General features: G+C 39.9%; 1 pseudogene; it reads right to left on the reverse strand.

The window, feature by feature from the left end:
• Positions 1-18,651: 18,651 nt before the first annotated feature.
• LOC118603231 lies at positions 18,652-18,770 on the reverse strand (annotated as a pseudogene).
• Between the last annotated feature and the right edge of the window lie 518 nt (positions 18,771-19,288).

Consider the following 19,288-nt stretch of genomic DNA (forward strand, 5'->3'; position numbering starts at 1 on the left):
GAAACACATTCTTTATTCAACCAGCTGGGTCTGCCATGGGTACACAGACCCCAAATTAAGCAGCCCCAAAATGTAGAGGTACAGGGTTATTAAGCCCTAAACCCCATTCTTCATCCTGTTTGAACACACAAGTCTATTTTTCTTCTTTTTACTGAACCCACAGGTTGGTTGGGTTGGTTGTGCAAGCGGGGGGTACAGAAGCACAAAGCTTATTGTTAGAGTGTTATGTTCCCATTGGTAATAGCCAAATAGTAATTTTTCACCCAGAACATTCCCCACTGACCTTAGTGGAAAATCAAATCCTTGATTCTTTATGTGGAATTAACTTTTTTCCTTATATATCTAAATATATAGAAATTGAGGAAACATAGGCTAAAAGTTAATAAGGGGAGGAGGAGGATTAAAGGTCCAGCTATAGCAGATAGTAGGGTTGTTAGAACATCCTATGAAACCAGTTATCTGATTCTATTCTTTGTTTTTCCCTGGCATCTAAATTTCTCTATACTAGTAGTAAACTTTCTCTAATTATTCCAGAGTTATTGACACAGAAGCAACAGGTTTCACCCAGAGCCATGCATAATCTGTCTTATTCAAAGAATAACAAATCTAAACCTATTCTATTTTGGAGGACTACTTCTGCTAGTGACTCGACTTGAAGTTCTAGCCTGGTGAGCTCAGTTAAGTTTAGGGGAGTTCCTACCCCGACATAGTAAGGGGGTTTTGGGTTTAGGCACAACTAGCAATCTTGTCCTATGTCTGGGGTGGTCTTATTTAAGACCTTGTGTATTATCGTTAGCAAAGTTATTAATGCTCCTTCTGGTTTTGGTTGTGGCTGGTCAAATGCCTAGGCTAAAGAGGAAAAAAGGAAGAAACAGAGGGTTATACTTATGTACACTTGAGTCTTAGTCTTAAGGACTTGTCTTTCTGAGCTGTCCACTCTCTTGCTGCCTTCACGTGGGAGTGATGAATCCATTATGGGATGCTGTCTACTTTAACTGCAGTGGGTAGACAGTGAAGGGTCCTTTCCATTTGGATTCTAGTCCCTTGGAAGTGAATTTCTGGATCCACGCAGAGTCCCCAGGCTAAAATGGATGGGGAAGCCTGTCCCCCGGGGCTGAGTGGGCAGCATGAACCTGGGACCAAATCTCCTTCTGTACACTTTGAAGGGCCTGTAAAGACTTAAGTAAGACAAAGTGACATAGTGCCGCCTTTCCCTCATCTATTCTAGGTACTAAAGGTGGGATTTTCCAAAGAAAATGTCAAATGGGGTGAATCCATTAACATATGGAGTACACCTGGCTCAGAGAAGAGCGAAGGGGAGAAGTTCTACTCAGATTGTACCAGTTTCTAATCCTAACTTGACTAATGTCTTTTTTAGGGTCCAATTCATTCGCTCTACTTGGCCCTAACTTTGGGGCTGGTAGGCGCAGTGGAGTTCCCATTGCAACTTTAGGTAGCTAGCCAATTGTCGTGATACCTTTGCTATGAAGGCTGGCCCATTATCTGACCCTAAAGTTCTGGGGAGACCAAATCAAGGGAGGATTTCTTGTAGTAGTTTCTTAGTAACTACTAAGGCAGTCTCTTTCCTGGTGGGGAAAGTCCTCTACCCATCCTTAAAAGGTATCTATAAAAACAAGTAAATATTTGTATCCTCCCACAGTCGGGGTTACCTCACTGAAATCTACTTCCCAGTGGTCCCCCAAATAAGTTCCTCTTTCCCTATGCCTAGGTTCTTCTACTTCCCCTTTCTTTGGATTAACTTGGGCACAAGCCAGGCATCATGAGGCAATCTCCTCTGTGGTTCTTCTCCCTTCTAACAAGTAAAAGTAGGGGTCTAAAGCTTGGAGCATCTTAGTTCACCCTAGTTGTGTGGTCCGGTGTAGTTGGTGGAGGAGAGTCCTTTCAAGAGCCCATGAGAACCCAATTTTTCTATCTAGGGTCGTCCATCACCCCTGTTGGTTCCTAGTGCCTCCCTTATCTTGATAATTTGTGTTCTCTTCCACCGTATAAGTCAGAGACTGAGGCAGTTCTGGGTAAGGAACAATAGTCAGTAGATGTAGTGGGAGCCCCACTGGCCTTGTGGCCACTGTTCTTGCCTCTGCATCGGCTCGTCAGCTTCTCTCAGCCTCAGAACTATTCCTTTTTTGATGTCCTTTACAATGAACAATAGCAAGAGCCTTAGGCATCTCTATGGCTTCGAGTAAGTCTAAGATCTCCTCCTTGTTCTTGATGTCCTTCCCAGCTGAAGTCAGAAGCCCTCTTTCCTTGTAGATGGCTCCATGTACATGTGCAGTGGCAAAGGTGTATCGGCTGTCAGTGTATATTGTGACTGCCTTACCCTTTCCCCATCTTAGTGCCTCAGTGAGGGCAATGAGTTCTGCCTTTTGAGCAGAAGTCCTATGGAGAAGAGCTTGTTACCAGATCGTGCCAGTTAGAGTTATGACCACTGCCCCAGCATATCTCCTTCCTTCCTACATGAAGGGGCTCCTGTCCGTGAACAGAACTTCATCAGCCTCAGGCAGAGGGGAGTCTTTGAGTCTGGCCGCGAGGAACACACAGCATCAGTGAAATCTATGTAGTCATGAACGGGGGTCTCAGTGTCTGGGTCTGACAACAGATTGGCTGGGTTGATGACAGTAGCTTTGGATTTTAGCTATACGTTTGGGATAATCCAGTGCCTCCCTGTTGCTGAACACTTTCTGGGCTATCTCAACAAGTTGGGACAGATTCATCCCTGCAAAACCTTCTAATATTTTGCAGTTTACACCAGATATCAGGAGCTGCCTGAGTATCAAAGACTATATTAATTGCCCACTGGTTCTCGGGGCCTCAGGATCATTGGGGGTGTATACCTGGTACACCTCATACAAGAAACACTTCAGGGGATTTCTGATGTTCCTGTATAACTTCAGTTACCTTAGAAAGGTCAGTTGGCGATGAGCAGCCATCCTAATTCCCCCAATTAGAATCTGGTGGTACCAATCTAATGCCCTTCTCCCAGCCTGAGAATTGTGCCCCCAATCTGGGTGAGTGGAGGAAAATTCCACTTCAATCTGGTCCTGTGCTTCCTCAACTTTCCTCCCTCCCACAGCTATCTTTTGTGCTTCGGCCCGAATGTGACTGTGACCTTCCACGGTGAAGGGGGTAATTAAAAACTGTTGGCAATTGTCCCAGGTGGGGCAGTGAGTTTGAAAGACACTTTCTAAGAGTCCCTAGTGCCTGAGGTTTCTCAGATAAAGAAGGATTCTGTGCCTTCCAGTTGTACAGGTCACTAGTCAAGAAAGGCACGTAAACCATAAAGGGCCTGTCTGTGTGATGTCCCTGGGGTGGTGCTTCCTGCAAACGGAGGATGGCTGGGGTGGTGGTATTAGCTGGTGCCCTGCCTGGAGTTGGAGCAGAAGGCCCATAGGGCTTACCTGCTCATGTCCAAGGAGCTAAGGTGGTGCTATTTGGCCTCTGTTGTCCTGAATTGTAGGGTGAGGGAAGGTCACTGTCCTCCAGTAGAGATTGGAGGACTAAAGGACTGGGCCGTCTTAGAGTTTCAATTGCTGTATGTTTCGGGGTGCCCACAACTAAGACTCACACCACTAGAGAAAGGGCACACTGGTGGAGCCAAGGAGGGAAGGGCGGTTCTAAACAAGGTTTAACCATTGATCAATGTAGGGAAACTGATCGGGATGTCCCAGGTCATCTTCCAAACATTCTTCACTAAACCCCTTTCAAAAGAACCGTCCAGAGAACAGTTTACATCAAAAGACAGCCACTTAACTTCACACAATGTTCTTAGTCTGCCTGGAGAAAACTTTATGCCATAGTCAACTCCCTCTACAAACCCTTCTTTGAAATGTCACAGGAGACACCCCAACAGTGTCTTCTGTGAACTTGGAACTTCCCCCCATTACTTGTGTGGAAAACATAAGACAGACACTCAGACAAGAACAATTATTCGGGTGTAGGTGGACCCGGAGAGGTCCACCACCTACAACCCAGACAAGACCAAAGACAATAGACAGAACCCAATACAGGAGGCGGCATCACATGGCATGGCCATGGTCCGGGAGATATGACTGCATCCAGTCTCTCCACAGACCCCCAATGACCAGTCAACAAAAACAGAAAGGTACCTTTTTATCCAGATGTTGAGGCCTGGGAGATTCCCGTCAGAACCAGGAACAAAGAATGTCCTTGACAATTGCATTGACCCTGTCACAGCATTGAAGGGCCCTAGAACATCCCAGGTTGGCCACTCTTTTGAGTCCATAACAAGGTTAACGACCACTTCAGAGGCCAGTCCAGTCTTAGATCTCAGGGCTACTCCAAATGTTGTAGCCGCCAGCCCCTGATAGACACATGGACCACCAGAAATCAGTGAGCTATAGAAAACACACTCTTTATTCAGCCAATTGGGTCTGCCAGGGGTATGCAGACCTCAAATTAAGCAGCCCCAAAATGTAGAGGTACAGGGTTTTTAAGCCCTAAACGCCATTCTTCATCCTGTTTGAACACACAAGTCTATTTTTCTTCTTTGTACTAACTGTCAACCCACAGGTCAGTTGTGCAAGTGCAGGATACAGAAGCAGAAAGCTTATTGTTAGAATGTTATGTTCCCATGGGCGATAGCCAAACAGTAATTTTTCAGCCAGCACATACTCTGTTATGTGTGGAGCCATGTGGTCCCCTGGAGAGCAGAAGCGGAGCACAGAAAGGGGAGCAGAAGTGTGCGCAATACCATGCACCCCACACAATAGATTGCACTTCTCCCAATAGAACTGCGCTCCGCACAATAAAGTTGATGCCTCCCGTTTCATTCTCATGTCAGCCTTTTGTGCGTTCTTCCAGTTCTTCCAACTGGGCATCTCAATCTTCGAACCTTCCCTTCTCGATCAGCTCGGCGCTTTGTGGGATGAGCCCAGCACTGACAACCACCAGGTAGGGACTCTTCACCCATCATGCCCAGCAAGATTTGATGACCTTTGGTGTTCCTCTCTTTGCTTTCCAAGTGGAGTTTTATTCTAATTATCTTTTTCTTACTTGTATTAGTAAATATATAGGCTAAGCTGTTATAGGAAAAAAAAATACCAAAATTAATTTTGTTCTGAGTTAATATTCCAAAGAAAGTTGAATCTAAAAGGCAAGCTAAGGTCTTAGGCTGGCAGGGTAAAGCTATTATCTTTAGAAGATGATCATGGTCTCTTTTTCTGGGTTTAAGTTGTTAATTCCTTGTTAGCTAGAAGTCCAGAATGAGCATTCTGTCTTTAAGGAAATAACACAGAAGGTACTCACATCACTTTTACATACATTACATTGACCCAAATTAGGCTTATGTCCACACCCAGCTGCAGAGGAGTTTAGAAAATGTGGTCTAAAGCTTAGCAGTCATGTGCCCTCATAAAACTCTACTACTAATTGTTAAGGGTGGAAATTTTCAAGTGAGCCAACTTCTGTTTCTGTAATCTGTTTGCTTGTTTGATGTTAACCAGGGTGTGGTTCTAGGCTTTATAAACTGCCTCTTTTGGGAGCTTGGGCTGATCTCTAACCCTGCATGGTAGAGAGTCAGTCTCCAGCCGGCTAATCAAGGTTCACAATTCATCTCAGTTGGCTCCACGGGTCTTAGAATTGATCGTGCCACAACATTTGGAGGCCCCAGTGAGATCTCTTCAGAAGGGGAGATCTCCTAAGATCCGCGACTCTGGCTGCCTTGGGCGAGGTCCTGCCCCTTCCAAAGGATGGCTGCTGAGAGATGTTCCTCAGCCCCGGACATCAGGCAGACTTGCCCAGGAGAACAGGTGGACAAAAAAGTTCAATTCTGTAACAATTGGGCATGAGCCATCTAGAGCAGCTTCACCAGTGAGTAAGACTGTGCTTGGATTTGTCTGTCAGTGGGCCCTAAAGGGAACTAGTGGAAGGCTGGACGAAGCAATACTTCCCTAGTTCGGTCAAGATCTGAGGCGTCAGACTTGACTTCAGGCATTCAGGTTTTGGGGTACGCTAGCATTTTGTGCTACCTGTAGTTTGTCTTGTCTGTCTGTATTGTGTCTGTCTGTCCGGACTGGTCAAATGTACTGTTACCCTCCTATTGCCTTGGTCTTCATAAGTTTACTCCATATGTCGATGTGTGGTATTTTAATTCTTTCCTTAGGTCTGGTCTCCATGGCCCCATCCAACTGGACGCTAGGTCAGAGGCTGATCCTAGCCCTGGCTTATTCGGCTTTTGGGGGATCTTGCCTGTTTTTACTAACATGGGTCAGGGTTCTTCCTTGAATCGTCCTACCTCCCTTCAGTGCCTCCTTAACCATTTTAAGGATTTCAGGAGATGAGCCCATGCCTACAGAGCTAGTGTCACTCCCTTTGTCCTTCAGAGGTTCTGCCAGTTAGATTGGCCCACATTTGGAACAGGGTGGCTACCAGAAGGATTGCTCAACCTGCAAACAGCCTCTCAGGTGCGGGGTATTATCTATGGAAATCCTGGCTACCCTAATCAGGCTCCATATATCGATGTGTGGATGGATATTGTTTCTGATGCCCCCAAGTATTTGAAGGACTGCCACTGTGGCCAAGAGACAAAGGCGACTCTCAAGTCTGTCCTTCTCTCCACACCAAAGGGGCCAAAAGAGAAACCATCTGGACAGACACCTAACTCTTTACCCTGTCTTACAGGCACCCTATGAGGACTCTGAGATCACTAATCCTCCCCCTTACTCCTCTTGTAACCCGTTCCTGTCTCCATTTAACAGGGAGGAAGAACCCCTCCAGAGGTTGTGTACTGGCCCCCGCAAGACCCTGATCCTGTTCCTGACTCATCTAACCAGGCAGCAGTCCTGGCCCTACTCCAGCAATTGGCTCCCCCAGTTGGGGGAGAAATCCAGAGGCCATTCATGTTCTATGTCCCTTTCTCCACCAGTGATCTGTACAATTGGAAACACCAGAACCCCTCATTCTCAGAGAAATCCCAGGGATTAACCTCCCTCCTAGAGACTATTTTCTATACCCACCAGCCAACCTGGGACAATTGTCAGCAGCTCCTCCAGGTCCTGTTTACCTCAGAGGAGTGGGAGCGGATCCTGAGGGAGGCTGCTAAAGTGGTATTAGAGCCCAACGGGCAGCCTTCCACCAATCTGGCCCATGTTCAACATGTTCTCCCGAATACCCTTTGCCTTGGGACCCCAACATCGACCAAGGTAAGGACACTCTCCAGCGGTATCACCAGCTTGTGCTCCAGGGCCTCTGGTCTGCTGCCCAATGACCCACTAACTTATTTAAATGGCTGAAACAGAATTCGAGTGTAAACAGGCTACTGAGGACATACTCCAGGAGTTAGACGAGAATGGGTATCGGGTATCTGCTAAGGCTCAACTTTGTACTCCCCAAGTGATGTACCTAGGGTACAATTTACAGAAAGTCGGATCGAGGCTATTCTGAGGATACCTCAGCTGTGCACCAAGCGACAGTTCCTGAAAACTACCACACTCAACCCAGCTACCCTAATGCCTGACGATGACCCTCGCCAACCCCTACATGACTGCTTTGAGGTCCTAGAGAACATCACCTGCACTGGACCGGACCTGACAGGCAGCCCTTGGCTGAATCCAGATGCTACTATATTTACGAATGGAAGTAGCTTCATCTCAGAAGGAATCGAGTATGCTGGGGTTGCAGTGGTTACCACTGAAACTGTCATCTGGGCACAAGCCCTAAGCCATGGAATTTCAGCTCAGCAGGCTGAACTAGTAGCAGTGACTCAAGCTCTGTGGTGGGGTGAAAACAAGATTATTAACATCTACATAGACAGCAGGTATGCCTTTGTCACGGCACATTACATGGGGCGTTATATAAGGAAAGGGGGCCACTGACCTCAGGAAGAAAAGAAATTAAGAATAAGGAAGAAATACTAGCCCTTCTAGAGGCAATTTGGCTGCCAAAGAAAGTGGGAATCATCCATTGCCCAGGGCACCAGAATTCGGGCTCTGAGGTATCACAAGACAACTCCTTCTCTGACCAGACAGCAAAGCAGGCTGCCCAAAAATCAGCGGGTCCAATTGACATTCTGCCAGCCCTACTGCCCAGGATGCTAATGGACACCCCTACCTACACTACAGGGAAAATTGAACTATGCAACAAGCTGGAAGGCAAAGAGGAATCTACTGGGAGGGTTAGGCTCCTGGACAGCCGCATTGTAGTACCTGAGGCCTTGAGCCGAGACCTTATAACCCAGGTTCACCAGAGCACTCACTTGGGAGGGACCAAATTGATTGAACTGTTGAAAAGAGACTATTACATTCCAGGGCTGCAACAAATGGCCAAGCAGGTATCAGCCCGGTGCCACATATGCGCACAAGTGAATCCAGGGCCCTCCAAGGACATACAACAAGGGACGAGACTTCATGGACAGGCACCGGGGGAACATTGAAAGTAGTATTTCACTTAGGTCAGCCTGGGAACCTTCAGATTCAAGTACTTCCTTGTGTTCATTAACACTTTTTCAGGATGGACTGAAGCCTTCCCCACCAAGCAGGAGACTGCTCAGGTAGTAGCAAACAAATTAGTCTCAGAAATAGTGCCTCGATTTGGCCTGCCCATAACACTGGGGTCCGACAACGGCCTGGCGTTCATCACCCAGACCATTCAATCTCTAGCAAAGGTGTTAGGGATCAATTGGAAATTGCATTGCATGCATAGGCCTCAGAGTTCAGGGCAAGTAGAAAGAATGAATAGAACCTTGAAAGAAACCTTAACTAAGTTCAAGGTGGAAACTGGTGAAAACTGGTCTTTGCAGGCCCTCTATCTCACACGACAGAAGACCCACCAACTGGTCTCTGCCACCAGAACAACCACTCAGCATCCAGTCCAGCCACACAACCACACTCTAGGCAATTGGATCTGGGTGAAAAAGGTACAGCCTGCTTCTCTTGAGCCCTGCTGGGACAGACCTCTCCCTGTCATCCTCACAACATCCCCCGCGGTCAAGGTAGCTGGACACCATCATTGGATTCACCATACCAGAATCAAGACTGCACATCCACCACAAACATCAGAACAATGGACCCTGTGTCAGACAGAGGATCCACTAAAGATAAGGCTATCAAGGGTCCAGTCTGGACCATCTTAATTCTCTCCATCCTAAAGTAAGGGGATCTTTGTAGGTGAAATCTGACAGAATAGGAGAGGATTAGACCTACTTTTAACTATGTATGTCAAAAAAAGAGTGCAGGCAGTGAAACTCATGGTCCTCAGAACTCACTACCGACCACTCCAGGTTGACAAATTAATGATTTGAATTTCCCTAAAAACCAGTGGGGAATGTTAAGGGTGGAAAATTTTCAACTTCTGCTTCTGTAATCTGCTTGCTTGTTTAATGTTAGCCACGGTGTGGTTAATCTCCTTGCTTGTTTGTTGTTAGCCAGGGTGTGGTTCTAGGGTTTATAAAATGCCTCTTTTGGGAGCTCAGGGCTGATCTCCTCTAACCCTTTGTGGTAGAGAGTCAGTCTCTGGCCCGGCTGGCTAATCAAGGCTCATAATTCATCTCAATTGGCTCCGTGGGTTTTAGAATTGATCATGCCACAACACTAATAAAACTAAATGGAGAATGAATTCCTGGAGACAATTAGCAGTCATATTCTTCCATTATTTTATTGGGATGAAAGTATTTTGCCTTTTATTTTTTCATCAGTAAACCACAAATAACTAAAATAAGACCTGATAAAGAGGGGAAAATGTCATTTAGATAACCTGGATTTTGAACGAGTTCTATTAACTAAATGGGACTTTTGGTTATTAGGTTAGAGTTTTGCTCTAAGTGTGCAAAGAAAAGAACACATGAATACTTAGCTGTCATAATGAAGAAATTGCAGTTTCCTCACCCAAGTCTATCAGGAAAAATATACAAGGAGATTCATCATAGCATTATTTGGTGATAGGCTGTGGAGAGTAAATACATAAATATGGTAGATGCTTACAATAGTTTATTATGTAACAGGGAGCAGTAGCAAATTATGTGATTTCTGTCTTTAAAGTATAAATATAAAATATACCAAAATATCTAATAATATGTATTTGCATAAATTCCAACAAAAATATACAAATTAACTCATTTAAAAAATTATCAGTTCTTTACCTAAGAAATATCCAAATCTGTAGGGAATTTCTATAAAAGTCTATTTGAGCCAAACTGATAATATTGCCAGAGAGCAAGCTCATAAATGCTCTAGAGAATTATAATTTTGCAGCTTCTTTTATGCATTTGGAATTAAGGAAGGAACATAAGAAAGATTATTTGGAAGTGGGAGAAAGCAAGGCAGGGATTGGATTACAGGATAGTTAACAAGATTATGTGTTCTCTTGAGGATGGTAATGGCTTATTTCAAAGATGTGTTGACCAAAATACACAGAAACAATGAGCAAGACTTACTTAAGGCAAAGATAAACCTGTTACTAAAGAAGTTATATTCCTAAGGTATAACTACCCATTATGACTCACATGGTTAGGAATTTATGATAAGATCACCCTGTGAGATTACTTTTCATAGAACCTCTTTTGTTCATCTGCACTGTGATGGGGAAAGAAATGAGAGTAGAGGTCAAAAGAAAAATGTGGAAAATTAAAATAAGAGTAAGATACTTGGGTATACCAGTGTTACCTGCCATGAACTGCAAAGAATAATTAACCACCCATGTGCCTGAAAAGAAAAGAATAAAAGTGACTTATGAAAGAGACATGGGAATAAAGTAGGACTTCCACTGTTGAAAAAGTCGTTATATGAAGGATCATATCTACCCTCCCCCCGAAATAACCATAAAACCAGAAAAAAAAATGTATGAAACAATGCTTTCCAAGACATTGGATGTTAGACAACAAAACAAAATGATGCTTAAGAAATAAAAACAAAAATGTGAATTCTACAATTTAAATAAGCTAACGAGAGTTTAATGAACTAAAGAGAGTTTTTATAAGCCAAACTGAAAGCAAAAACAGGTGGTCTCCCTGAGTTGAGAAAATAAAAAATGGAAATCCAAAGGTCCAGATGGGTAGAGCTTACAGGAGAGAGTACTGGGGAGAAGTAAGCTGGAGTGAGTGAACTCTGAATATCTGCAGATGATTCCTCTGAAATCTTCAACTGAGTACTGATCAGCCTACACAGAAGGAGGACACTACCCACCCAAGGCCAGGGGGGAAAATGCGCTTCAAAAGATTAGAGGAAATAGTAGCCAGCACTAACACAGAATGGCAATAGTACTTGTTGCCACAAGCCAGACCAGAATACCTAATAATTCAAAGGACACCAGGTAGAGTACCCAAAAGGGTTTTGTCTATGTAGTAGGGCAAAATTAGCCCTAACCCAAACATCGTTCTGGTCCCATCTAAAAATGCTGAAACATTAAGACTCAAAAGGATCAATTGTTTCCAAGTCATTTAACTGTGTCCTAGAACAAAACTCAAGAATATTCATAGAAATTAAACACTATTTAGCATACAAGGTAAAATTTACAATCGATGACATTCAGTAAAAACTTACCAGGCATACCAAGAAGCAGTGGAATATAATAAATATAATAAAGAAAAAAAATCTCAAAAAAAAAAACCCAAAACAAATACCACATAAGATTACTAGACAATGGTATTATTATAACTATATTGAATATGTTCCAGAAACTAGAGGAAATATTTAACATGTTAGAGATGGGAAAAACATTTTTTAATTCCCAAATTGAAATTTAAGAGGCAATAACTACAGTATCTGAGATAGAAAATATCATTAGTGGGATTAATATTTTTTTGCTGGTTGGATTAATATTACATTAGATATTGCAAAAGAAAATATTAGTGAATTCAAAGGCATAGCAACAGAAACTACTCAACACAAAACACGAAGAGGAAAAAGATAGGAAAAAGAGCAGAGTATCTGTGAGCTGTATGCCAATTTCGAGGGACCTAATATATATGTATTTTTAGAGTCTGAAAAAAAATGCTGAGGGGCAGAAATATAATTGAAAAATAATAGCAAATTTTTTTCCAGAAATGATGAAAATTGTAAATCCATAGATTCAAGAACCTCGATAAACCCCAAACGCAAGAAACATGAAGAAAGTACCAGAAGGCACATCATATTCAAATACTTAAAACCAGAGCTTAAGAAGAAATTTCAAAGCAGCAGGAGAGAAAAAGCATATTTCATACAGAGGAAAAAAGGTAAGGATGACAGCAAAGTTCTCATCAGAAACAATGAAAACCAAAAAGGAAGTGAAGCAGCACCATTAAAGTACCGGGGTAAAATATAAATTGTCAACGACCTTGAATTCCATACCCAGAAAAGATATCTTTCAAAGGTGAAATAAAGACACTTTTAGGCATGAAATATATGAACAGTTTTAAAACCAGCAGAATGGCACCACAAAAATAAAACATTAAGGAAGTCTTTCAGGCAGAAAGAGAATGATACCTGAAGGAAATATAAATCTACACAAAGAAATAAAGATACCAGATGTGGTAACTACTTGGGTAAATATATTATCTATTTTTATTGCTTAAATCACTTTCAAAAATATTTCATTCTTTTAAGCAAAAATAATAAAATGTATTTTTGTGTTTATATAATATACTAAAGTTAAATACATGACAAAACCATAATGTTCAAAAATAGAAAAATAAAAGTATACTATTGTAATATTCTCACTATATATCGAGTGGTAAAATGTTACCTGAAAGCAGATTGTTTTACATTAAAGATGTATACTATAACCTTAGATAAAATACAAAAAAATAATTATAGCAAATGAGGCAACAAAGAAGAAAATATGATATCTTTAAAATGTTCAATTAATCCAAAAGAAGGAAAAAACAGAAAAAAGGAAAAAATATATAAGGCAAATAAAAAGCAAATAGCAAAACTGAAATGCAACAATATAAATAATCACATTAAATATAGATGGTCTAAACATCCACATGGATTAAAAATGAAGAACTGTAAAGCTACCTACAAGAAACCCACTTTAAACATCACACAAATATATTAGAAGTAAATGGGTGAAAACTAATTATCATTCTAACACTAAACAACAACAAATAAGCTAAGACACAACTTAAAAGGTCTTGTTACTCAAATTTGTAGAGAGCAAAAAAAAAAAAAAGAAGAATGGCAGAAAAGGGAAAATGAGGGACTCCTTTCCAATTCATTCTATAAAGCCAAATCTGATACCCAAATCTAAGATATTACGAGAAAAGAGAATTGTGACTATATACATTCCTCATAATTATAGATGTAAAATTCTTAACATAATTTTAGCCAATCAAATCTAATAATATGAAAAAGAATAATACACACCAATTAAATGGAACTTGTTCCAAGAATTCAAGTTTGGATTAGCGCTAAAACATAAGTCAATAAAACTTACCATATTAACAGATCATATGATTATTTCAGTGAATGTAGAAAAGTATTTAATGATGTGAATATAGTTTTATGCATCAATTTGGCTATGCTATAACACCCAGTTATTTAATCAAACACTAATCTAGTCAGTACCATGAAGGTATTTGTAGGTGTGGATAACATCTACGATTACTCGAATTTAAGTAAAAGAAATTGCCTTTGATAATGTGGGTTGGCCTCATTCAATCAGTTGAAAGGCCTTCAGAGCTAAAGATGAGTTTTCCCAGATAAGAAATTCTGCCTCAAGACTGCAGCATCAATTCCTGAGACTTGCCCTACAGATTTTGCACATGACGGCCCCTACAATTGCATGAGGCAATTCCTTAAAAATAAACCTCTTCGTAGATGAGAGATAGATAATTTATACATATAAATATATGTATTTATTATTTAGTTAGCATAAAGTCATAAATATATATTCATAATATAATAAATACATATTTATTATTTAAATTATAGATGTAAGAGGAACAGAGAGAAATAGAATTTTAAGGATAAGTTTCCTGAATTGGTCAGGAGGTTTCTGGAATTAGTTTTCTAACTTGACTATGTTTAAGGGTACTAATGACTCCTTTTCCAGTGGCAAAGGAGGCACTGATAGTCTGGTATGATGTAGCAATAGAGATATACAAAATATCATTATTGGATACTCTTAATCAAATACTTATAAAAGGCAAGGTTCTGGGTGACCATGTGTTTGATACCAAGTTTAACTAAACTAACAAGTATAATGAGTTTGGCTGGTTGCTGCTAAATTCACTGGAGAAAGTAGAAAAAGAAAAGGTTGGGTTCAGGGCTTCAAGTTCCCAGCTCACATTCAGCATAAATTAACTGAAAATGTGTCATCTCTTAAAGAAAACTTTATCTCTTATAGCTGCAGAACTGAGATTTCTGAAAAGTAAATGCAGTCTCATTCTTCAAGTAGCTGAATTACAAAGCAAATTTAGTTCTCAACCTCATATGGTACATTCTGTTAAACTGAGGGCATTGCCTGAAATTTGAAAGGGCAACATATGGGCAAGTTGAAGCTGATTATATTAAACCCTTAAATTCTGTTGAATCTTCTTTGCCAGTGAATTTATCATGTAAGTCCTGCTCAAACTCTGTGGAAGGGTTCAAGTGACATGCCTTTCACCACAAGTAAGGGAAATAAATTGTAAGGAGAGCCTTAGTACTCTTGTCTGTGGTCACTCTTCTCTTTAGTCCAGAAGAGTGAGATCTGCTGCCTCTGAACTAGAATACCTAAATGCAACAGAGATAATTGGATCCCGAGGTAGCAGGGGTTCAAGTGGTGGCACTTAATCATCAAAGACAAGGTGAGAATAGTCGCCATTAATGGACGGCAGGGTCAAAGCAGTAATCAAAAGAATTTGACTCATAGCATTGGCTAGTTGATTATTGTCCCTAGAAGAGATATAGATGGACAATCTACAAAATTAAATGTAAGGGTTCTAAATCAAGTGATCAGAAGTCTAACTTGAATCACCAAAACAGAAAGGCATGCCCCTTCAGTTAATTCCCAGACAAGTTTTACCTGACTGACTGTATGCTAGGGGAAAAGAAAATGATCAGACTGTTGCGGGATGATTTAGCCTTGGTTCTGAACTGCCACTAATTTCAGGAGACCCACCAGAGTAGGGAGCGTATGGAGGTCAGGTGTTCAATGAGGTTTTAGTTCAAGTTCATCTCACAATGGGTACAGCGAGTCACCAAACCCATCCTGTGGTTATTTCCACAGTTCTAAAATGCATAATTGGAATAGGCATGCTGAGTAACTAGCAGAATCTCCACATTGCTTCCCTGACTTGGAGAGTGGAATCTATTATAGTAGAAAAGACCAAGTAGAAACCACTAAGATTGCCTCTACCTAGGAAAATAGTAAGCTAAAAGCAATACCACATTCCTGGATGGACTTCAGAGATTGGTACACCATCAAAGTCCACATTGCCATTGGACTTCCCTATCTGGCCTGTGCAGAAAACAGATGGATCTTGGAGACTAACAGTGGGTTATTGTAAACTTAATCAGGAGACAACTCCAATTACACCTGCTGTTCCAGATGTGATTTCATTGCTTGAGCAAATTAACATATCCTTCATACCTAGCATACAGCTATTAATCTGGAAAATGCTTTTTTCTTGATACCTGTTAACAAAGACCATGAGAAGCAATTTATTTTCAGCTGGAATACACCTTTGCTCTCCTAATTTAGAAGTATATTAATGTTCCAGCTTTAGTCCGCAGAAACTTGATTGCCTTTCTCTTCCACAAGAAATCATACTGTTCCATTACATTGAAGACATTGAAAAACTAGTGAGCTAGAACTGGCAACTATGCTAAACTTATTGTATGTCAGAGGGTGGGAAATAAATACAATGAAAATTCAGATGCCTTCCACCTCACTGAAATTTCTAGAAGTCAGTGGTGTGGCACATGTTGAAATATCCCTATATATTTGAGGCACAATGCCTAGTGGACCTCTTTGGATTGTGGTAGTAACATGTTCCTTATTGGTGTGTTACTCTAGCCCATTTACCAAGTGACCCAAAAAGCTGCTACTTTTGAGTGGGTCCAGAACAAGAGAAGGCTCTGTGATAAGTCCAGGTTGGGGTTCTTCTGCCACTTTGGCCATATAATTCATCAGATCGATGGTGCTTCAAGTATCAGATTCAGATAGGGATGCTGTTTAGAGTCTTTGCAGGCCCCTATAGGTATTTTCCTAAGAGAAATAAAAGGATATCTCTATACAAAGACTTTCACACTTAAGTTCACACCAGCTCTATTTATAATGGTCGTAAACATAAAACAATCCAAAATCCATCAAAAGGTGAATGAATAACTATATTATCATATATCCATACAATGAAATACTACTCAGCTATAAAAAAGAATAAACATTACAGATAAATCTCAAAATAATTATGCTGAGTAAGAGAAGCCAGACAAACAAAAAATCAAGTATATTGTGTACAATTTTATTTATATAAAATTCTGGAAAATGCAAACTAGTCTAAAGTGAAAGACAGCAAATCATTGGTTTTCTGGAGGAGAGGGCCAGGCAATGCTGAGAAGGCAGGCGGAAACTTTTAAAGATGATGGATATGTGATTATAGTGGTAGTTTCATAGGTGTATACATATGTAAAAACTTAACAACTTGTGCACTTTAAGTATGCATATACTTAAAAGGTGTCAATTATAACTCAATAGAGTTGTTAAAAATATTTAAATATAAGAATGTAATTACATGGGGAAATGCTTCTATGTTTCCCATTCAGATGATATTGTAAGTTAAGGAAATGCAATCCTATCATAGTTTGTTATGAGATTTGTTTGTTTTATTTTTATTTTGAAATAATGAATGGATATTAAATATTATTAAATGCTTTATCTATATGTATTGAGACAACATATGGATTTTCTCCTTTAATTGTTAATATCATAGCTGATGTCTACTGAATTTTTAATGTTAACCATCCTCATATATATGTGTGTGTGTATGTGTGTACACACACACACAAATACTGCTGGATTTAGTTTGCTTTAAGACATTTTTGCACCTAAGTCAATGAGAGAGGCTACCCAATAATTTTTTTTTCTTTTTCTGTCTGTCCAGTTTTAATTTCAAATCTATACCATACTTATGAGTTGCAAAGCATGCACTATTTTTATCCTCTTAAGGAATTTATATAAGATTATATAAATTTGGAATGACCATATTCTACTTGGGATAGGTTTGGGAGAATGGGCTAGTAAAATTATTCAATGTTTTCTTTCTGGTAAACTTTAACATTTTTATTTAATTTCTTAATAGATGTAGATTTATTTAGACATTTTATTTTTTTCTTGAGATTATTTTGTAATTTACATTTTTCTAATTTTTTTCCTTTTTATTTTATAGTTTAAATTTGCTGTTGTAAAAATATTTTATCTTTAATCTCTCCTATATCTGTACTTTTCTTCTTTTTCCAACTTAATATTTTATTGTTTTTATTCTCATTTTCACTTGATTTTTTCTTTCCTATTAATTTCTTTCCTATCAATTTTTTCAAACAATCAACTTTTGGCTTTGTTGGTCTACTTTATACTATTAATGCTTCCTTAATCTGTGGATTTATATTTTTATTCCAGTTTTAGAAAATTCTCTGCCAAAAACTCTTTAAATGTTTCCTCTTCTTCATTATTTCTATTATCTTCCCTAGGACACAGATTATATAAATATTAAAATTTTATTCTATCCACTACTTCTCTTTCATATATTCTTTTCCTTTGCTTTCTGTGTTGCAATCTAAGTAATTTCTTTAAATATATTCCGGGTAATTAATTTTCTATTTAGCTGTATATACTCAACTATTAAGTACATCTATTAAGATTTTTTATTTCATTAGTGTGAGGGAGGAAAATTTTTTCCTCTACCCTCCTAGGTTCTCTGTCTGGCTTAAGAATTAAATTGACAGAACAGATTGATAAGAAAAAATTAAACATTTTAATTAGGTGTATATGCACGGGAGTTCCACAAAAACATAAGACTCAAGGAGGCAGCCAGATGATTATATATATATATATGTGTGTGTGTGTGCGTGCATGTGTGTGTGTGTGTGTATACACACACATATATATGTACACACACACACACACACACACACACACACACACACACACACAATCCTGAGCAAAAGAAAGTAATAGAAGTTGCGGGCTTCTGAGTGAGGGAAGGCAAATTATGGGAAAGTGAGGGGAGAAAATATATGGTAAATAAAGTTTACCTTATTATGCAGTTATGGGCCTTTCAGTTTAAAAAAAAAAAAGTTATCTCTGAGAATAGCTCTGTTCCCAGTACAGGTACCTTTACTAATGGAAATTTCCTTTATAAGTATAAATTTTCTTTTTTAAAAAAGGATAAATTTATACTTTGTTTTAGGCAGTTAATTTACTCAAAATAATCTACATGCCAAAGTGGCATATTTTGAGGTGGCATGTTCTGAACTCCTTTGGTAGTTGTATTTTTCATTTATAGAAATTCCATTTGGCTCTTTTTTTAATGTGTATGGACATATTTGGTAATCTGCAATTTGCTAGCTCATATTTGTGTTTCATTTTTTGGAATTCACACAGAGATCTACATTAAGCATGGGACAACTTTTTTTAGGCAAGGCAACCCTTAGTTGACCTCACAGATTGCAAGGCTTTTATCAGCTTACGATTCCTTATTTTCATTTTTATTTTTCACACCTCTGGCACCTGGTCTTCCTAGCTGGTCTCCTATCCAAGTACTAACCAGGCCCAACCCCGCTTAGCTTCTGAGATCAGATGGGATCAGGTTTGTTCAGGGTAGCATGGCCATAGACCAGATAATTTTCATATCTATGGTTTTGGTGGTCTTAATATCTTGTTTGTTATTCTACTGATTCTCACTCAGTTGGCTTGCCTTCCCACATACTCTATGACTTTGAAATTAGAACTCACATTTACTCTATATTAAATCTGTGGTTATTTGGGGACTTAAAATGAGAATATTTTCTTCCCATAAGGATTTGCATCTGTGTCTTCAAAGAGCTAGGGAAATCCATTGACCTGGAACCACTTCAAACACCCACTTCAGGATTATAGCTAATATGAAAGGCAGGAACTCAGTTCCATCTCCTTGCACTGGAACAAGGCTTAGAACCTGGACTACAGTCCTGCTGAGGACATCTGTCCTTAAGTCCACCCAGCCCCTTTCATCTGCCCACTGACCACTACTACCAGTCCCACACCAATCTCTGTTTTCTGTTTTGTTTTGGGAGTGGGACAAGATAATGTACCTTGAACTCATTGCCTACTTCTTATCCCCTGATAAACTCATCAGTTCATCAAAAAGTGTTTT

The sequence above is a fragment of the Rousettus aegyptiacus genome, unplaced genomic scaffold (assembly GCF_014176215.1).
Source record: "Rousettus aegyptiacus isolate mRouAeg1 unplaced genomic scaffold, mRouAeg1.p scaffold_m13_p_5, whole genome shotgun sequence".
NCBI lineage: Eukaryota > Metazoa > Chordata > Mammalia > Chiroptera > Pteropodidae > Rousettus > Rousettus aegyptiacus.